Raw genomic sequence first — 8,289 nt, forward strand, 5'->3', positions numbered from 1 at the left:
TGTGCGATCCACGGTCGTGTTTGTGCGGACCGCGTTAGATGCCTCCGCGGCCGCAGTCCATTTTGTGCGGTCCGCGGAGCCTGGGTTCAGAGAGTTGATTTTTCAGTGTCAAGAGCCTATGCGGTCGCACACCATTTTGTGCGGTCCGCACTGACCCCGCAGGGGCATATTTGTCCAGTTTTTCCAGCTTAGTAAAAATAGAACATTTTTCCATTTTTAGGGCATCAGATATTACAGAACAGTAGCTGCGCTCGTGAGAAGCCATTTTGGGCACTTTAACGTAGTTTTAGCAATTGAATCATTATATTTACTTCAGTAATTTAATATTATGTCTTTCTCTTCATCTATTTCTCTGATTTTCTCTTCAAGCATGAGTAGCTAGACCCATCAGCTAGGGTTGTGGCTCAACCCTAGTGTGGGTAATTGATGGGTGTTGTGATTTAAGGTTAGATTGACCATGGGTGTTTGTTATTTGGGTCAATTTTATGGTTTAATTTATGAACTAGTGGTTGCAAACACTAGTTTGTGCTAAGTTGACTTGGGCTCTTCTTGAGAAAGAGAGCCTAAGTCTCCAAAATTGACTCAACAAGGAATTGGGATGGACACAAGAGATTTGATAGTCCCAATTAATGGGTTAAACCTCGAGAGAGTAATTACCCGACTTGAACCCTAGTTGCTCGGGCAAATATGCATACCCAATTGGTCTCGAGAGAGTCAATTGGGCAAAACCATTCTTTCTATCGAGAGGTGTAGAGTGGGTAGTATTGAGCAACGGTTATAACATATTTCCCCAATCATGTCAATCGTGCCTTAGATGCAATTACCCGTCAATTAGCCACCTAGGTGAAGGTCACTACCCTAGTACCTTTTTAAACCATTAGATACAACTTGTAGCAATTCTCATTTAGCATAATCTAGCTGCATTTATAATTACTAGTTGATAATAGTAGAATATAAAGAAAACCCCAAAAATTATGAGAAGACCAATTAAGAACACACACGCAATCCTACACTAGATAGATACTCGATTCCAATCCTAGCTTTCTGTGGATTCGATCCCGGCCCAAAATCGGGTAAAAGCTATTGCGACCCTCTCTTACTACTTTTTAGTATAATGGAGTTGGCTGCGATCATCTCCCGAGTAATACATACTAAATAGGCACAGCTAATTGAGGATCCTATCAATTAACTACAACAAGAACGCAGTTGAACAAATAGAGAATAAATCGGGCAAACTATATTAACATAACACGAAGTTCATCCTTCAATAGGTTCCATCAAAACCCTAGACAAAGTATTTAGCTACTCATAACAAAGCAAGATGAAATCACTAAAGTATTCATAATGTGCAAAATAAGATAACAAAGAGAAGATTGAAAAACTCTAATGGTTGATTGCTCTTCTCACACTTGTTCTTGCCTCCAATTCAGTCTAAAAATAAGCTTATCCTTTGCTTGGGCGAGTTTGTTGAGTTTATAAAGGGTTAGGATAAGTTTCCCCCTATTTACACTTTAGTCCCAAAATTTTTGGGCAGTTACACAGTCGACCGCGGTCATGGCAGAACGCGGCGCGACCGCGGTGAAACACAACTATTCTGCCTCACTTGCTTGGCCTACCGCGGTCCATCCGCAGTCGCGGTGGCACCTTGCCCAGTCCTCCTTTGCCTCTTTCTTGCTTATTTTCGTTTGGGTTTTTCTTGATTGGCCTTTTATCCACGTTCTTGACTCTAAAACACTCCATAGTCTCTTCCTAACTTGGATTAGTCCCTGCGAAGCAAAAGAACACCAATTAGAGTATTTTGTTATCATTTAGCCTATGAAACAACAATAAAGTATGGTACATTTAGAGTGTAAATAGCGTCTATATAGCCTATTATCAACACCCAACACTTAAACCGTTGCTAGTCCTCTAGCAACAACCCACACTCTATAGGCCTAATAGTTATTGGGTCACTTCCCTACTCCCTATACCAAGAATAGTTCACATGGATAGACTACTCCGGTGCAACCTCCTCGCCTTAAGAGTGGACTCATTTCTATCCACGCAATACCCCTAAACAACTCTCTTACTCTTATTCAGAGGTCCAGAATTACCTTCCCTGCATGAATCATGTGCCTACTCACTACAAAAGAGACTTATATCGTTTACAAAACACACACTGAGGAATTCGAATACAACATTTCACTCACCCTTAGAACAAATTCTTATGCCACAAACAACACACCATAGGCTTGCCCGTAGTGTAATACTCGACTAATCGAGCTCATTCGGTCTAGAATCAAGTAGGACTTTATTTGGTTGTAATGTTGGCTGCAGGACGGGTAGGATACATCTGGGTATAGTGACTACACCTCCCTAAGCACTCCACTACATTGTGTACTTTTAAGCTCTTCACTTTATCACACCTCCCTTCCACCATTACATTATTGTGTTAACCCCTTATTTTTTTTCTTAAGCACACTATTTCTTTTAATAGCTGCCACCACTTTGATGCTTCTCTTTTTTTCTTCTGGTAGCCTCTAATATTGTTTATCAACCAGTCCACTTTTTGTCCCCTTAATTCCACTTAACAGCCCAACCAACCACCCCACACTTATATTTTTCCATATACGTTACACTTTGAGTGCTTCTAAGAGGTGATAGGGTTCAACAAGATAGGCTATTTAAACTCAGGTTAGGCTTGTAATGTGGCTGCCAAGAAAAATAGGCTTAACGGGGTTGACTAGGGTATACGCATTTAGGTGGGAACATACATACATAGAAGGGTTACGCAAAGAAACGCCTATATCACTTTCCAGACCAAACAAGGCTACCATTTCGCTTTGCACACACACAGGACAAGTTCTAGGCATTGAATGTTAACACAGAATACAGAAAACCTCGCTCACACATGGCACATGACTCAATTCAGTTAGGATCATCAGACACTCCGTTCTAAGTACTTGAGCCATTCAGGGACACACAATTTAAGGCCTTCTTTAAGTCAACTAAAGAGCCTAAGTGTCACACTAAAGCAGTCTTATTCAAGGTACCATAGAGTTAAGGGTCCCTATTTCCATTTCTTGCCCAAGACTTTCTAAGCGAAAAGAAAAAACCTAACTACACCCGGTTCAAATAGAAACCCTTGGAAAACGAATCGTGGTTTAAAGAAAAACCAAGGGGGAAGTTGATACGACTACCTAATCAAATGAAAATATTTTTTTTTAGTTCGACTTATGTCCCTCAAGAGACCCGTCGAGAGGTGTCCGTCTTTGGGCCAAGTCGAATTTTGCTATTCTGTACTGTCACACTAAGCGAAGACGTTGGCTATGTCGGGGGNGTCAATAGAAGAGCCAACAAAGCTGGAACTGAAGCCACTGCCATCTCATCTCAGGTATGCATTCTTAGGACCTAACTCAACTCTACCTGTTATTATCTCATCCAGTTTATTAGATGTGCAGGCAGAACAGCTTTTGCAGGTACTAACTAAGTGCAAGACTGCAATTGGATGGACCATTGCAGACATTAAGGGGATCAGCCCGGCCTTCTGTATGCATAAGATTCAGCTGGAAGACGGGCACAAACCTTCCAAAGAATATCAAAGAAGGCTGAACCCCAACATGAAAGAAGTGGTGAAAAAGGAAGTGATTAAATGGTTAGATGCGGGAATCATATTCCCCATCTCTGACAGCAACTGGGTTAGCCCAGTGCAGTATGTACCAAAAAAGGGAGGTATGACGGTAGTGAAAAATGAGAAGAATGAGTTGATCTCTACACGAACAGTCACAGGTTGGCGAATCTGTATGTACTACAGGAAGTTGAACTTGGCCACCAGAAAGGACCACTTCCCACTGCCATTCATTGATCAGATGCTAGATAGATTGGCAGGGAGGTCTCACTTTTGCTTCCTGGATGGGTACTCGGGGTATAATCAGATTTCCACTGCCTCAGAGGATAGAGAGAAAACGTCGTTCACCTGCCCTTATGGAATCTATGCTTTTCGGCGAATGTCATTTGGCCTATGCAATGCACCCGCCACATTCCAAAGGTGCATGATGTCCATCTTCACAGATATGGTAGAGGAGATAATGGAGGTTTTCATGGATGACTTCTCAGTGGTGGGGAATTCATTTGATGATTGCCTTGTGAACTTGTGGCGAGTTTTGAGAAGGTGTATCGAGGCTAATCTGGTACTCAACTGGGAAAAGTGCCATTTCATGGTACATGAAGGTATAGTCTTGGGGCACCTAGTGTGAAGTAAAGGTATTGAGGTGGATCGTGCAAAGTTGATATGATAGAAAAGCTTCCACCACCCACCTCAGTCAAAGCAATCAGAAGTTTTCTTGGGCACGCCGGTTTCTATAGGAGATTTATAAAAGATTTTTCCGAAATTGCTAACCCCTTGTGTAAATGGCTTGAAAAAGATCACCCTTTTGTGTTTTCTGATGACTGCAGGGTAGCTTTTGAGGAATTAAAGAAGAGACTAGTGACAACACCTATCATAGTTGCCCCCAACTGGGAGCAACCATTTGAGCTGATGTGTGATGCGAGTGACTACGCTGTGGGAGCAGTTCTTGGGAAGCGAAAAGATAAAATCATGCATCCAATATACTATGCAAGTAGGACGTTGAGTGGAGCCCAGCTAAATTACACTGTGACCGAGAAGGAGATGCTGGCAGTGGTGTTCGCATTTGACAAGTTCAGGTCTTACCTGATAGGCTCAAAGGTAATTGTTTATACTGACCATGCTGCTCTCAAGTACTTAATTGAAAAGAAAGAGTCAAAATCGCGCCTGATTCGATGGGTGCTACTGCTGCAGGAATTTGATTTGGAGATCCGTGACCGAAAGGGAACGGAGAAACAAGTAGCTGACCGTTTATCCAGGCTGGAAGGAGCTGAAAAGAAGGTTGAGGTAGAAGAGATTCTAGAAACTTTTCCAGATGAACAACTACTAACCATGAGTCTCGAGGAAGCGCCATGGTATGCAGACATTGCAAACTACCTGGCGAGCGGTATTGTTCCTTATGACCTTTTCTCTGTCCAAAAGAAAAAGTACTTTCATGATTGTCACATGTATTATTGGGATGAACCTTATCTATTCAGGATTTGTGTTGATAACATGATCCGGAGATGTATCCCCGAGATAGACCAGTCTTCTATTTTGCAGGCTTGTCACGCGTCACCATACGGTGGGCACTCCGGGGGAGTGAGGACAGCTACGAAAGTCCTGGAGTCGGGGTTCTATTGGCCAACACTGTTCAAAGATGCACATCTACGGATAAAGGGGTGTGATGAATGCCAATGAACCGGGAACATTTCCCGCAGACATGACCCAATTCAGGAGGTCGAAGTGTTTGATGTATGGGGGATCGACTTCATGGGGCCGTTCATCAGCTCATATGGCAACAAGTACATACTCGTCGTTGTGGACTACATGTCCAAATGGGTGGAAGCTGCAGCACTCCCTACAAATGATGCAAAGGGGGTAATTGGTTTTCTGAGGAAGAATATTTTCACCCGATTTGGCACCCCAAGGGCAATAATTAGTGATGGAGGCACTCACTTTTGCAATCGAGCCTTTACTAAGTTGTTGGAGAAGTATGATGTATGCCACAAGGTGGCCACCCCATATCATCCACAAACAAGCGGGCAAGTGGAAGTCTCAAATAGAGAAATAAAGAGTGTGCTGACTAAAACTGTGAATGCAACTAGAACAGATTGGGCAAGGAAGTTAGACGATGCACTGTGGGCGTATCGAACTGCTTTCAAAACTCCAATTGGCATGTCGCCATACAAATTGGTGTTTGGGAAGGCGTGTCATTTACCCGTAGAGTTGGAACATAGAGCTTGGTGGGCATTGAGACAATTGAATCTTGATTCTAAAGCAGCCGGAACAAGCAGAGTAATAGAATTGCATGAGTTGGATGAGTTCAAATATCACGCTTTTGAGAGCACAAGATTATACAAGGAGAGAATGAAGATGATACATGATAGGAATATTATTGAGCAGAATTTTAAACCTGGAGATACGGTATTGCTATACAACTCGCGTCTGAGGTTGTTTCCAGGCATATTGAAATCACGATGGTCAGGCCCTTTTTGTATGGTTGAAGCTTACCCCACGGGAGTAGTAGAGATTGCTGCAAGTAATGACTCTCTCACATTTATAGTCAATGGGCATAGAATGAATCATTGAAACATTATGTGGGCATGGAGGAAGCTAAGGAAGTGTCAGTGACCCATTTGATCGAGCCTCCAAAGTTGAGCATACCTTAAATGCGCTTATCTGCGTCGTGTCGCGACGTTAAATCAGGCGCTTCATGGGAGGCAACCCATTGATTTGTTGTATTTATCGTGCCACGACATTAACTAAGGCGCTGGTTGGGAGGCAACCAATGTGTAGTGATTTTAGTGTAGTTAGAATTTGTTATTTTGATTTTGTAAGTACTAACAAGTGCAGGTGAGCTTGGGCGAGTGATAAGTCCATCAGACGCTGAAGGAATAGGTAAAAATTTGAGAAATCTCGAGGCCCAGGTGCGCGGTGATCACGCCCAACTATGCCTTATAAAAAGGACTAAGCGGACGTTGCAAATATAACTGAGTATTTAGCCCAAAGTCGAACCCACAAGGAATTAACCTATCAATTACTCTTGTTAGACTCACTAAATTCTACGTAATCAACTTCCCAAACGTTTTGAATAACAATTGAGGATATTTTTACTAACTATAACTGACTGCAATTTAAGTAAATAAAGATTAACTGTGATTAAGTTGTAAACAATTAAGAGAAGGATCTAAGGTTATGATTTCTCCTATTGATGGAATCCCTTCCTGTTATGTTTCATATAGATTTGCCTAACTGTCTCTATCGATCATGAGCACTCTTATTACCGTAAATCTCTCCCGAGTAATCACGACAATTTACTAGACGCACTCTCCCGAGTTATGCTAGCTGGCTTTTATTACATCTCACTTTAGATTGCACCCAAGGCTTTGTTATATCTAATCCCGCCTTTGAACCCTCAGTTATTGATCCCTCATATACATTGGGAGTGGTGTTGTTCAACAATGACCTAAATATGCACTCTCTCCCGAGTAATACATACTAAATAGGCACAACTAATTGAGGATCCTATCAATTAACTACAACAAGAACGTAGTTGAACAAATAGAGAATAAACCGGGCAAACTATATTAACATAACACGAAGTTCATCCTTCAATAGGTTCCATCAAAACCCTAGACAAAGTATTTAGCTACTCATAACAAAGCAAGATAAAATCACTAAAGTATTCATAATGTGCAAAATAAGATAACAAAGAGAAGATTGAAAAACTCTAATGGTTGATAGCTCTTCTCACACTTGTTCTTGCCTCCAATTCAGTCTAAAAACAAGCCTCCCCCTTTGCTTGGGCGAGTTTGTTGAGTTTATAAAGGGTTAGGATAAGTTTCCCCCTATTTACAGTTTAGTCCCAAAATTTCTGGGCAGTTACATAGTCGACCGCGGTCGCGGCAAAACGCGGTGCGACCGCGGTGAAACACAACTATTCTGCCTCACTTTCTTGGCCTACCGCGGTCCAGCCGCGGTCGACCGCGGTCGCGGTGACTTCTTGCCCAGTCCTTGGGTTCTTCTTGATTGGCCTTATATCAACATTATTGACTCCAATACACTCCATAGTCTCTTCCTAACTTGGATTAGTCCCTGCAAAGCAAAAGAACACCAATTAGAGTATTTTGTTATCATTTAGCCTTTAAAGCAACAATAAAGTATGGTACATTTGGAGTGTAAATAGCATCTATATAGCCTATTATCAACACCCCACACTTAAACCGTTGCTAGTCCTCTAGCAACAAACCACACTTTATAGGCCTAATCGTCATTGGGTCACTTCGCTACTCCCTATACCAAGAATAGTTCACATGGATAGACTACTTCAGCGCAACCTCCTCGCCTCAAGAGTGGACTCCTTTCTAGCCACGCAATGCCCCTAAACTACTCTCCTACTCTCAGTCAAAGGTCCAGACTTACCTTCCCTTCAAGAATCATGTGCCTACTCACTACAAAAGAGAATTATATCGTTTACAAACCACACACTGAGGAATTCGAATACAACATTTCACTCACCCTCAGAACAAATTCTTATGCCACAAACAACACACCATAGGCTTGCCCGTAGTGTAATACTCGCCTAATCGAGCTCATTCAGTCTAGAATCAAATAGGACTTTATTTGGTCGTAATGTTAGCTGCGGGACGGGTAGGATACATCTGGTTATAGTGACTACACCTCCCTAAACACTCCACCACATT

The sequence above is a fragment of the Nicotiana attenuata genome, unplaced genomic scaffold (genome assembly GCF_001879085.1).
Source record: "Nicotiana attenuata strain UT unplaced genomic scaffold, NIATTr2, whole genome shotgun sequence".
Classification (NCBI taxonomy): Eukaryota; Viridiplantae; Streptophyta; class Magnoliopsida; order Solanales; family Solanaceae; genus Nicotiana; species Nicotiana attenuata.